Raw genomic sequence first — 13,625 nt, 5'->3', positions numbered from 1 at the left:
GTGTAGTAGAAACAGTTATTCCAGTAAAGTTCTTAAGAGAGGTTCTAGTGATAATATTCTTTATCAAAATATATGTTGTAAGTCCCTCTCCCATAGAAGGGTAATCCCATTCTTCGGAATTGGTCATGTATAGGAGAATACAGTCTACTTTTTTAGTATGAAACATAACAAGTTTGGGAAAAGTTAAGTGGTCATTCATGTCCCTTTCTGTGGGCCTCAGTTCACTCTTTTATACAATGATATATGTTGAGATAAATGTTCTGATTGAGATGACTATATGAATAAAGATGCTGCTGGACTCAGAGTTTCTTCTTGCTTCTGAATCTGGCAGGAAGGAACCTGTATATTGTCCTCTGCAGTACTTGGCTGGGAGTCAGCCTGTGGGGGCCCTGGTTATTTGTTGTGTAGTGACAGCCTCTTTAAAAGGAAAACCCCTCTGTCCCCAGGCTGTGGTCAGCAGGTTGCTATGAAAGCCAACTGCTGAGTACTTTGCTAGCATAATTGAAGCAAATGACCTTGTTAGAAGAATGAGGAAAATAACAGAGTTCTCTGTGATGGGGTTTTTGTTATCTCCGTCCTTGTAGCTCTCTGGTTTCCACTGTTGCCTGCCATTAGCTTATTCATGTTTGCTGTTGTAATTATAATTGGTCTCTGGATGTTTCCTGACTATTTTAACTCATCACCTTGAGTTTCTCATTTAGATCTTCATTGTTCTCTGCTAAAAGGGATTTTGCCTCTTTGTTTGCTGGGTTGTCAGGAATTTTTCCTATTTCTTACTGATTTGGGAAGCCATTCCTTCTAAGGTGTCAGCTGAGGATCTGGTAAAAGAACGGGGGATATTTAATCTAAAGAAGGAAAGACACAAGGAGGGACAAGCAAGCATGTGAGCGGTCCTCAAGTGTTTGAAGGGCCATCACAAAAGGAGAGAACAAGTCAGTGAAACAGGAAAGAGGACTTCGTGGCTTTCAAAGTGCTATCTGGATCATCTTCTATGTCTTATCACCTTGGATTAAATGTCCCACAGGATTCTATCCTGGTTCGTCTCTCATCTTTCTGTTCTGTCTCTCTGTCTCTATCTCTGTGTCTTTGTCTTTCTCCATATATTTATCTGTCTCCATTCTCATCATTGTCATCCTCTCCAGCTCAGTTATCATACCTAGGCATACGACTCCAAAATGTATACATCCAGCCTTCATCTCTCTCCTAAACTTCAGTCCTGACTCATCAATTGCTTGTAGGACATCTCCATCAAGATGTCTCACAGGCATCTCAAATTCAACATATACAAAAGATGTTTTTCCCCCATTGGAAGGGTGTAAGAGGAAGAGGGAATGGATATGAATAAAGCAGCAACAAAAAAAGGAAGGAAGGAAGGGGGAGGGAGGGAAGATGAGGAAACCAATACAAAATACATTCAAATACTTTCTAAATTTTTCCAGTTGTAAGTGGTTCAGGAAGGCTGATTTTCAGATTTTCATTGTGAGCATTTACACCTTTGAAAATTGGCATATGTTACAAATCCAAGTTTGATTTATTGTTTAATTGACTGTTTATGCTTATTGAAACAATAGAAAAATGTCAATAATGTAGATTAAATTTAGAAGTATACCTCTGCATAGAAAGCTAGTTGTAAAACATTTACCGGTATGGTCCTGATTCCAGGCATGGACAAAAGCTCAGAGGTGGGAAATGGAATTTTGTGTCTCAGACTTAGCCAAAGTTTGTCTGGGACAAATAGTTTGTGAAGGGGAATTTGGAGCCATGTTATAAAATGCTTTAAATGCCAACTGGAGGCATTTGTATTTGATCCTAGAGAAAAAAGAGAGTCTTTGAAGCTTTTGCAACAAGGGATAACATGATAGGGAACGTGTCTTAGGAATGTCAATTTGACAGGTGTGTGGAAAATAGATTAGGAGAGAAAGAGACTAGAGGCAGAGAAACCAGCTGGGAAGCTATTGCAATAATGTATACACTAAGGTGTCAATAATTGCAGTTTTCACACATATAAAAAGATAAATGAACCACTAACAGGTAAAATTTGGGCCAGGGAAGTTACCTAATAAAGTAAGGCATTTCAGTAAGTATTAGGGATATTTTACAGAATCTAAAGTTTAGAGTTAGAAGATACCTCGGGTATCATCTAGTCCAACTTATAGATGAAAGAAATCCTGATGATAAATGCCCACAGGGTCTCATCCAACTGTGCTTGAATGCTGAGGAGAATTCCATCACCTCCTGAGATGGTCCATTTCACTTTGGGAAGATCAGATTTAGGAAGTTTTTCCTAAAATAAAGCCTAAATTTGTCTCTTTTTAACTTCTGCCAATTACTCCTAGTTCTATGGGCAGAAAGACCAAGTCTAATCATTCCTTCATGAGAGCCCTTCAAATAGTCAACTATCGTGCTTCCCCTCTTCCCATTCCTGACCCCAGTCCTCTCTGGGTTAAACATCCCTAATTTTGTTAATCTATCTTCATACAGCAGGGACTCAAGCCCTTTCACCATCCTAATTACCCTCCCCTGGTTGACTTCAGCTTGTCATTATCCTTCTTAATTTATGGCTCCCAACACTAAACAAAATATCTCAGTTGTGGTCTGAAATAGGGCAGTGTACAGTAGATTACCACCTCCCTATGCCTGGAATCTATGCCTCTCTTAGTGTAGCCCAAAATATCATTACTTTTTTTTTTTAAAGCTATATCTAACTACTAACTCACATTGAGGTGTAGTCTACTAATAACCCCAGCTCTTCTTCAAACTGCTATCTAAAAATCTTTCCTCTATTCTGTACTTATGAGTTTTTTTGGTCCAAATGTAGAACTTTACATTTTATCCCTACTGAATTTCACCTTATTAGAGTCACCAAAGGGCTCTAGCTTGTGAAAATCTTTTTTTTGCCATCCAACTCTGTGATCCAGTGTCCTCATTTTGTGACATCTGAAAATTTGATGAGCATGCTTTATTTTTTTCTGAACTTAGAAAATACCAAAAATGGGCATTTTCATCTGCATACTCATACAGAAAAAGAAGATTGTACATGAAACTGCAGATCTCTCTTATGTGTAGCTTGCTTTTCTTTTTAAGTACATTAGTTCAAACTGTAACTTTGAAATCTGTCCTCCTTGTCTGTTCTCCTTTCTGGCCTTTTTGTTCCCTTTTTGTTCCTGCAAGTTTTTAAAAAGATGTTTCAATGAACCTCTGTCTCCCTTATACTTCCCTCATTGGAAAAGAAAACCAAAAAAATATTGGACAAATATGCAGTCAAGTAAAGCAAATTCTAACATTGGTGGTGCCTGAAAATATATGTTTTATTCTGCATCTTGAGTCCATCTCTTCTCTGTCAAGGGTTGGGTAGTATACTTCATCGTTAGTGCCTTGGAATCATAGTTCATCATGAACATCTATGATTTTATCTGAATCCTTGAAAGAAATGTTAAATAGCACCAAATAAAGTACAGGGTATTCCACTGGATACTTCCTTCCAAGTTGATAATGATCTGTTAATGACTATTCTTTGAGTCAGACCATTCAAACAGTTCTAATTCCATTTAACTGTATTATAATTTAGTCTGTATTTTGTATTTTTTTTATATAAGACCAGTGTGAGATACTTTATAAAATGATTTGTTAGGATCTAGGTAAATATAAATCTACAACATTCCCCAATGTACTAGTTTAGTAGTTTGTGTGTTTGGTGGGGTTTTTTGTGGGGGGCAGGGCAATGAGGGTTAAGTGACTTGCCCAGGGTCACACAGCTAGTAAGTGTCAAGTGTCTGAGGTCAGATTTGAACTCAGGTCCTCCTGAATCGAGGGCAAGTGCTTTATCCACTGTACTACCTAGCTGCCCCCTAGTTTAGTAGTCTTGTCAGAAAAAGAAATAAGGTTAGTCTGTCATTAACTGTCCTCAATGATGACATGCTGGCTCTTTGTGATCATCCTTTTCTTTGTTAAATGGAGGATAGAAGGTATTTGAAGACAGGAGCCTTCCTAGCACCCCTTAAGTCACAAAAAGCATGGCAGTACAGTGGAAAGAACACTTGAATTGGGAATCGGGGAACCTGGATTTGAGACCTGGCTTTACCATTAACTAGTGTGTAACTTTAGACAAGTTGCTGCATCTCTCTGTGGTTCAGTTCCTCATCTGTAAAATGTTGAGAATAATAATGTGCTACTTACCTCAAAGAAATCATGAAGGTCAAATGAGATGGTGTGAGGATTTTTTGGTGGGATTTGGGATTTCTTTCCTTTAAAAAGACCTTTCTGTTAAAAAAATATGAATGATCAAACACTAAGTAGCATGAACATTTCCCGTATACAAAGCAGGAGAGAAAAAGATTATACGTGAAACCGTGAATCTCTATTACAAAGAGATTGCTTTTCCTTTTAAGTCCATAATAAATTTAACATGGAACTTTCAAAGTTGCCCTGCTTGTCCGTGCCTCCTTCTTTACTTCTTTACTTTCTTCCTGTGCATTTAAAAATGCTTTGATGACCATTTTATCTTTTTTCCCCAGTTAACTCTATTGCTAGTTCCCCTCTCCTCATACCTTCTCTTCCCACCAACCCCAACCCACAACTCCTATACACACATATACATTGAAAAAGAAAAAAAACAAAAACAAAATCCTTCTAGTAAATATGCATAATCAAGCAAAACAAATTCTCACACTGGTTATATCAAAAAATAGATGTCTCATTCTTTACCTCGAGCTCATTACCTTTCTGCCAAGAGATAAGTAGTATTCTTCATTGTTGGTTTTATGCCATAATGGTTGGTCACTGCCTTGATTGGAACTCTTAATTCCTTCAAAGCTGTTGTTCTTTACAATCTTTTTATTGTATAAACTGTTCTCCTGGTGCTGCTCACTTTGATCTACACAAACTCACATAGCCCTTCCCAGTTTTCACTTAAACTTTCCCTTTTACTTTTTTTTTTTTAGCAACAAACATTTATTTTATTTTCCATTTACATGTAAGGGTAGTTTTCAACATTCATTTTCATAAGATTTAGAGTTCCAAATTTTTCTCCCTCCCTTCCTTTCCTCCCCACTCCGCAAGATCACAATCAGGTTATATATGTACAATCCACAAGTGTTTTTTTTTTTTATCAGTTCTTTCTATAGGGGTGCAGAGTAAGCTTCCTCATTAGTTCCTTTCCCTTTTGCTTTTTTATAGAAGATTAATATTTCATTATATTCTCATGCCATATTTGTTCAGTTATTTCCCAATTAATTTGGATCCCTTTAGTTTCCAGTTCTTTGCAAGGATAAGAAGCAGCTAAAAAGATTTTCACATATATGGGTGTTTTTTTTCTTTCTTTCATCTCCTTGAGCTATATAGATAGTGGCATTTCTGGGTCAAAAGGTAAGCAAAGCTTGGTGATTTGGGGATAACTTTCCAAACTGCTTTCTAGAATGGCTGTAACAACAACATATTAATGCACTTCCCCCCACATTTGTCATTTTCCATTTTTGTCAACTTTATCAATCTAATGGATGTGAGATGGAATGTCAGACTTATTTGAATTTGCCTGTCTCTATTAGTGATTGAAACTTTTTTTTCATATGGTTGCCATTAGCTCAGTTTTCATTCTCTAAGAACACTTTTTCAAATCTTTTGTCTATTGGGGAATGGCTCTTTGTCTATATCTGAATAAATTCCCTCTATATCTTTTTTAAATTTCCTTACCAACAAAACTTGCTACAAAGTTTTTCTCCCAGTTAACTGCTTCCCATCTAATTTTAGCTGCATTGCTTTTGTTTATGCAAAAACTTTTAAATTGTATATAATCAAAACTGTCCGTTTTATCTTCTGTGAGTCTCTCTATCCTTTATTTCATCATGCACTCTTCCCCAAATCATAGTTACAAAAGGCAATTTCTTCCTTGCTTCTCTAATTTATGATGTAACCTTTTATATCTAAGTCACAAGTTCATTTAAAGTTTATTATAGCATATGGCATTAGATGTAGGTTAAACCTAATATTGTCGATTCTGTTTTCTAGTTTTCACAGTGTTTTTTCCTTAAATGCAGCTATTTGCTGCATATGTATCGATTCATTATCTATAGTGCCTTTAACCATAATGTAGTATCTCTATTTAATCTCTTCTAATTGAGTATATCTTTACTATTGCTTTATCTGAAATTGTGATTGCTATCCCTGGATTTTTTTAGTTCACCTAAAGTCAAATAAATTTTGCTCCAACATCTTATCTCAACTATATGCGAATCTTTATTTTTCAAGTTTATTTCTCATAAATGACATTTTTGGACTCTGCTTTCTAATCCATTCTGTTCTTTTCCATTTTATGGGTTCATCCCAATCACGTCCATAGTTATTATTGCTAATTGTGTATTTCTTTCCATTCTAATTTCTTAATTTTATCCTCCCTTTATTTTCACTCTAATCCCCTTCTTTACAATGAAGGTGGTAAAACATACCCATGATCTACAATTGAAGTAATCTATTTCTGCTGTACTATTTCCTTTCTCTTGCCCTTACCCTGCCCCTGATCACTTTCTTTTCTATTAATTGCCTGTTCATGCTTCACCTTTTGATGTTGGAATTTATTGCACATATGACTATTCTCTTGCTCTTCTGGTCCTTCCTTTTAAATTCTCCTCTCCCTTCTCTACTTATTTTCCTGTTGAGTTTAATGGATTTCTACACCAAACTCTTTGGGGGAGGGGGAAAGGAAGGAATATGTGTGTGAATGTATTCAGCACACCTTTTTCTAATTCAGATGTATGTGACATTTATATAATGCTTATTCTTCTTCCTCCATGTTCATACAGTTTTCATCTTGTGTACCCCTGTTTTGTGAGATACTAAGTTTTCTCCCTTTCCTCTTACTTTCTTTTTGAGCATATTCTCTTTCTCCTCCCATTTATTTTTTTCTTGAGACCACAAAACAATAAAAATACCCCCTCAGGCCCTCTGTTTCCCTTATTTAACTACTTCTTTGGCCCTTAAAAACACCTTACTTCCAAAGTAACACATGTGTTTTTTCTCCTGTAAGTATGTAAGCATTTCATCATTGCACAGAGCCTTCCAAAAGTCCAAATATTATTATCTTTTTAGTTTTCTCTTGACTTTTTTGTTTGTATTTCAAAGCTTCTATTCAATTATGGTCTTTTCACAGATTGACACTTGAAAGATAACAATAATTACTATTCATATAGTGCTTTAATGTTTGCAAAGTGCTTTGCATATGCTATGCATTTAATTTCCACAAATATCCTATAAGTTATGTCTAATTATTATTCCCATTTTTTAAAGATGAGGAAATTGAGGCTGAGAGAGGTTAAGTGACTTGCCCAGGGTTGCACAGTTAATAAGTATCTAAGCAGAATTTGAACTGGTCTTTCTTACTCTAAATCAAACATGCTATTAATTATGCTACCCAGCTATGCTATCCAGCTGCCTTTTACATTTTTCCCAATGTAGGATTATATTCAGTTTTGCATGGCAAGTAATTCTTGGTAATAAACCTTTACCTTTTGTCTTTTAGAATATTTTATTCCAGGATTTTATTACCTTTTTACTGGTAAATAGAAAGTCTTATGTGATCCCAACTATGGTTCTGTGGTACTTGAATTATTTGGTTTTGACTGCTTGCATTATTATTTCTTTGACCAGGATCCTCCAGATTTTGGCTGTGACATTCACAGGAGTTTTAAATTATGTGTTTCTTTCAAAAAGCAACTGGGTTTTTTTCTTTTTTCTTTTCTTTTTCTCTCTTGATCTAGGCAGTTTTCACTTATGGTTTCTTGAAATATGGTTTCCATTTTGGGGGAGGGGTGGAGTTTGCTCATAATTTTCAGATAGTCCAATGCTTCTAAGATTATTTCTCCTTGATCTGTTTACTAGATCACTTGTATATTTATAATATATACCTTATATTTTCCTCTTTTTTTGTCTTGTGACTTTGTTTTAATATTTCTCATTGTCTCATAGAGTCAGTGATTTTTGTTTGGCCCATTCTTATTTTCAGGAAGTCTGTTTCTCAGGTAGGGTTTATCACCTTTTTTTCTAAGCCATTAATTATCCTCATTTATTGAACCATAGCTCTCATTTCACTTAATCTTACATTTTGTAAGATTAAAGATCTCTTTCTTCATTTTTTGAAAGTCTTCTTGTAGTCTTTGTGGTGAGCTCACTCTTTTTTAAAGCTCTACTTAGTCTTGTTGAGTTACTCTCTTCTTCTGAGTTTACTTCTTGGGCTTCTCTCAACTTCTAGTAATTCTTCACTGTTTTGGGCATTTTCATTTCTCTAATAATATCTTTATTCTCCAATTTCTAGATTGTTCTGGTCCTTCCATACTCTTAGATGTTGTGGGTAAACCCTTCTTGGTCCTGGTTGTGGCAGATAATACTAGGTCTCCCCTTATGTAGGAATTCCTGGGTTTTGATATAGTCTCTTGATGGTTCAAATTGAGTTTGAGTCTAGGTTCCTTTTTCTGCCTTTTCTTTGCATGATCTTGAATCCATATAGAGCTAGATCATCCATATTGTGATCCTGACAGACTCTAAATGAATGTTGTCAACTGTGCTTGTATCAGGCAAGAACTCAAGTGCTTCCTTGGCCTTTCTCTTGCTTTGGCCTTTGTAGTGATTTGTTTTTTGTTTTTTTTTGTTTTTTTTTGTTTTTTTGTTTTTTTAGTGAGGCAATTGGGGTTAAGTGACTTGCCCAGGGTCACACAGCTAGTAAGTGCTAAGTGTCTGAGGCTGGATTTGAACTCAGGTACTCCTGAATCCAGGGCCGGTGCTCTATCCACTGCGCCACCTAGCTGCCCCTGTAGTGATTTGTAAAATTAAAACATTTTTCAAGCTGTAAAAATCTCTACAAATGGATGTTCTGTTACAATTGCCATGTAGAGAGCCACAAATTCATGAGGATGGACTTGTGTTCACCTGGGAGGTCTGTTTTACCTAATCCATGTGGAGATATCACACCACTAATAAGGCAAGTAGGGACATGCTTGTCCCATGATGAAAGGAAGAAGTTGAATGACTTCTTCAAAAGTTCCTCGAAAGTCTAGCATGAGTCTCACCAAGCTTTCTTATTTCATTTCTGCCATTTCTCTCTTTTCTGCTTGTGCCTCGAGGAGGGGCCATGTGGACCAGACAGAGTATCAGACAGAGGGAGAGTAAGTTGCTTGCAGGCCCTCAAGAGAGGTTATTAAAGGCATGATTAGGTCAGGCAGGCAACCTACCACAGCTTTGTTATTGTCTGGGAACCCCAACAGGACAATTAAGATTAATTGAAATCGGTCTGATTGATTGGGATGTGTGAACCTTCATCTGAGACACCCTGAGGTGCATATGGAGATGGACAGAGTTTAAAAGCTGAATCCACCCTATTGAACTGGGGGGAGGAAGAGGAAATGAGATATGAAGCTTGATTAGCCTGAAAGTGACTAAGAGGGGAAGAGAAAACCTAGTCTATCAGCTCAGAGCTTGGGCAAAATGGTTTGAACTTCTGCTGGAAAAGGTTTGGGGCTCCAAATGCTGGTCTTTGTTTGAAGAAGAATTTAATTTTATTTCATGATTTCAAGTATAGCTTCTTATTCCCAATGGTGTTTTCACAATGGATATCATCTTTTTGAAGAAGCACTCACTTCATGCAAAGTTTGGATGACCAGTTGTTAGGCATGGTGGAGAAGAGATTTTTGTTCAGCTCTGAGTCAGAGCAGATGGAATCTGAGGTCCAGTCCAGCTTCAAGCTTCTTTCATTCTGTAATTTTCTGGTCCTATCTCCCTTGTAATGACCTTTCCAATTGATCTGGGTCTAGAAGTGGTGTCTGACCCTAGCTTTGGATAGCATAAAATTTAAAGAGTGGTTATCGGGGCAGCTAGGTGGCGCAGTGGATTGAGCACCGGCCCTGGAGTCAGGAGGACCTGAGTTCAAATCTGACCTTAGACACTAAACACTTACTAGCTGTGTGACCCTGGGCAAGTCACTTAACCCCAATTGCCTCACCAATAAACAAACAAGCAAACAAACAAACAAATAAATAAATAAAAGTGGTTATCGCTAAAGTTCAGATATTTAATTCCCTAATTTGAATTAACTGGCTACCCCATAGGGATTTTTAATGAATTGAACCCCAGTTGATATTTGAAAAGTATTCCCCCTAATCAGTAGCATCCTTAAAGATGAAACATTCAGTTTATTCTCTTTTTTGAGGAGTGGAGGAGACAGCTCTCATGTGATCAATGGCAGCTTAGGCTAAAATGAAGCAAAGTAATCAATGTAATAATAGCAGTTAATATTTCTTTAGCACTGTCTTGCACTATTGTAAGTTATTTATGATTATTATCTTATTTGATCCTCACAATAGCTTTGAGGAAACTGAGATCAAATGACTTGTTCAGGTTCCCATACCTATTAAGTGTCTGAGGCAAGATTTGAACTCAAGTCTTCTTGACTCCAAGACTGGCACTCTTTCCACCACATCACCTAAGTTCCCATAGATGTCTAGGTGTTTTTAAATATCCTTATTTAGAATTATATAGACCAGAATGGCATAGTGGAAAGAGCACTGTCTTGGAGTCTTCAAGTAGATAATATAGCTTCTTATGGGCAGCTAGGTGATGCTATGGATTAAACACTGGCCCTGGAGTCAGAAGGACATGAGTTAAAATCTCACCTCTGACACTTACTAGCTGTGTGACCCTGGGCAAGTCACTTAACCCCAATTACCTTAAACATCTGGGACCAACTTCAGTTGTCCTGATATATATCTTGCCACTGGACCCAGATGGTTCTGGAGGAGAGAGTGAGGTTGGTGACTTTGCACAGCCCTCCCTCACTTAAATCCAATTCAGTGCAAGTCATGACATCACGCCAATGTCGTGGTTCTCTTAGAGAACAAAGGACAAATAACAATAGCTTCTTATACCCAATGCTATTTTTACAATGGGTAGCATATTTTTGATGAAGCGCTCACCTCATAGGCGGTACTTGCACCATGTCTATCACAGGGCCAGGATAAGAAAAGTGCTCTGGGATCTTTAAAATGTCACAAAAAAGCAAGCTAGTAAAGTGGGGTTTTTTTGGTCTCCCACTAATATCCTCCTGAAGATGATGCTAGGTTCTCAAAGGCTTGTTGGATCACAAGCTGTGGCAGGCCCAATCCAGCTAAGGGGTTTCAAGTATGAATTCACTGATAGACTGATTTTCTTGTTGCTATCATCGTCATCATTGTCATTGTTGATGCTTTTTGAGACTGATTCTCCCTAAATCAACCAGGCTAGAAGTGCAGCATTCATTCAAGGGCCAATATCATTAGTGGTCATCATGGAAGCTTACATCTGTTATTCTTCTGATCTGAGTCAATTTTTCCCTGCTTAGACAGCTTGGTGGCTTCCTGTTCCTATGGACTCAGTATAATGTTGAAAGATTTATTGTGGCTACTGATTGGTTTAGCCTATTGCAGCTCAAAACTCCCAAGCTCAACTGATCTATTAGCTCCAGCTTTCCCATTAAAAGACTATCAAAAAAAAAAAAGACTATCGACCTGTACCACCACACCAACCTAATGGACTTAGATGTCTGTTGTTTGAGAACCAATCACGCTAATTTCAGAAAGGCTCATCTTCAGAAGGCTGGCCAAACATAGGGTTTTTTTCTAGGCATTCCAAATCACAAAGGTTAGATACTAGTTAGAAAGCCTCAAAATACTGAAGTATTATTTGGCCATTTTACTGAAATTTATTCGGTCTTAGTATCTTGCAATAGACCCTTCAAGTTCAAGCAATAAGGTTTTCATTGCCTTTGATCCCAAAGTCATTGAGAATGCAGAAAAAAGTTACAGAAACTCAGAATTTCAGAGTGGAAAAGGACTCCAGAGGCCATCGATCCCAACCCATAAATGAGAAGGAATCTCCTACCTGTCCTGTCTTTAGTCAGCTCTAAATGGTAGAAAGTATTTCTTTATGTTAAGCCTGAATTTCCCTCCTTTGCAATTTGCAACCATTGAATATGGATTCTAACTTCTATCAGTACTGATACCAGATGAATATTTTTTCAGCAAATCCTTTGGCTTCCCCTGCCCCCCCCACCAGTTCTCCTCACTCCAGTGCCTTTATGTCTCTACTCCTGATTGCTGTTTTTGTTAAGCTGTCTCTTTGTAATAGCCTGGTAAAGAGTTACCACTGCTTCATGTAAAATTACCTTATGGGGAATGTTTCTCACACTTCTTCCAGTCCTTAGTCTCATTGTATTTGGGCATTAAGCTGTCTGAAACAATACCTGGATAGCCTTCTTCTTCTTTTGCCTACATTTTCTGTAGCAGTCTATGCAACATATCATTACTGTTATACGCACTGTACCCAATACCAAAGCCAATCCCACCTTCCCTTAACCATGATAAACTAGAGAGCAGCAATCAGAGATGTCCAAAAGATCCACGGATATTATTACATACTTGTAAATTAGCTCACACACCCTTCTCCTTTTGCATAGCTTATATGGTGCCATTCCTGGATTGCCATATGAATAAACTCTGAATCATTCTTAAAGGTCTCCAGATGCTTCTATGCACCTTGTCCTTGGAAAGGCAGCTTATATGGAAGGCATGGATGTATTTCCCAATGACATAATGCCTCATGGTTAGTCTCCTTATGTGTCTGCTTTGTGATAAAGCTGATTAGTTGGTGCCCCAGATCCTTGTGGAATTTCAGATGAAACTAAATGAATAGTCATATTTCATGGCCATAATCACATAGGTAGTAAACATTAGAAGATTGGAACCCAAGTCCTCTGCCTGTGTCACTTCCTTGTATGAGAGTCCTCAGTGGCTTCTTATTGCCTCTGAGGTCATATGCAAATTTCCCTTCTGGACTTTAAAGTCCTATTTTCCCAAATTTTTTTCCAAATTGATGACATATTTACTTCCCTACATCAACCCCATACACTCTACACTGTAACCAAACTAGCCTACTTTCAGTTCCTCATAACATGTCATTCCATCTTTTATCTTCATTCTTTCTCAAGGATTCTTCCCTTGTTTGAAAACTCCCTCCTAGAATCTTTACTTTTGAAGAAGTATAAATCTGGTCTCACCTCTCAAAGGTCTTTCCTGATTCTCCCTCAGTCACTTGTTAATATTATCCCCCTTGACACTGAAATTACTTTGTATATATTTAACATACTTATCTATACTTGCTTTCCCCATTCATCTTGATTTTTATGTCTTGCCACTGGACTCCAATCATTCTGGAGGAGAGAATGGGATTGATGACTTTGCACAGCTTTGTCTCACTTAAATCCAATTCACTTGCAAGTCAAGACATCAACCTCCTTTTCATGGTGCAGTGGATAAAGCACTGGCCCTGGATTCAGGAGGACCTGAGTTCAAAGCCGACCTCAGACACTTAACACTTGCTGACTGTGTGACCCTGGGCAAGTCACTTAACCCCTAATTCCCTTTCAAAAACACAAACAAAAAAACCCAAAAAAACCCCCTCCTCTTCAAGAATGAAAGACCGGTAACAATAACAATATCTCCAGTGAAATATAAACTCCATGAGGGAAGGAGCTAATTCATTATTTTTCATTGTATCCCCACCATAGTGCATGGCAAATAGTGGTTCCTTATAAATGCTTTTGAATTGATATT

This window comes from Dromiciops gliroides, chromosome 2 (assembly GCF_019393635.1).
Source record: "Dromiciops gliroides isolate mDroGli1 chromosome 2, mDroGli1.pri, whole genome shotgun sequence".
Lineage (NCBI taxonomy): Eukaryota > Metazoa > Chordata > Mammalia > Microbiotheria > Microbiotheriidae > Dromiciops > Dromiciops gliroides.
This window is presented reverse-complemented; position numbering follows the sequence as displayed.